A 548-nucleotide genomic window follows, 5' to 3' on the forward strand; every position below is an offset into this window, starting at 1 on the left:
AAACAAACAAACAAACAAACAAACAAACGGCCACCAAGAACCACAACACAATCTACAGAGGGTGTCTGCATGGAGAGAGACTCCTCCATGAATGGGGAAGTGGTGTATTTATCCTGGGAGACACCGGGCCCAGGTGTTTCCCATGTAGCTGACGACCCTCCCAACTCCGCCCACCAGCATCCTAATAAGGAAATAACAGAGAGAATACGGCAGACAGAGTGGGAGGGTCGTCACACCTCCCCTCTGACCTTCTCCATCAATGTGTACAATAAAATGCTTGAAAAGGTACTGCTGAGATTTGAACTCAGGATCTCCTGTTTACTAGACAGGCACTTTAACCAACTAAGCCACAGCACCCATGAAAGTGATATTTTTTGCAGATATGAACACCAACACCTATTTTTATCAAACCAGTCTCATTAATTTAACCCACATCTCTGTCTAGCAAAATCACATCACAAAAGAGATGTCTTTTACTAATATTGGTCATTCGAGGACAGTACATTTTTCATTTGGGTCTCGAGATGAATAAACTCAAGAACCTCTGA

The 548-nt window shown here is 43.2% G+C and overlaps 1 non-coding gene across 1 annotated transcript; it reads right to left on the reverse strand.

Annotated features, from left to right (window-relative positions):
- Positions 1–283: 283 nt before the first annotated feature.
- trnat-agu (transfer RNA threonine (anticodon AGU)) lies at positions 284–357 on the reverse strand. Its single transcript has one exon. It is a non-coding gene; the product is annotated as a tRNA-Thr (tRNA).
- Positions 358–548: the final 191 nt, after the last annotated feature.

Source organism: Oncorhynchus nerka, unplaced genomic scaffold, assembly GCF_034236695.1.
Source record: "Oncorhynchus nerka isolate Pitt River unplaced genomic scaffold, Oner_Uvic_2.0 unplaced_scaffold_12143, whole genome shotgun sequence".
In the NCBI taxonomy this organism is placed as follows: Eukaryota; Metazoa; Chordata; class Actinopteri; order Salmoniformes; family Salmonidae; genus Oncorhynchus; species Oncorhynchus nerka.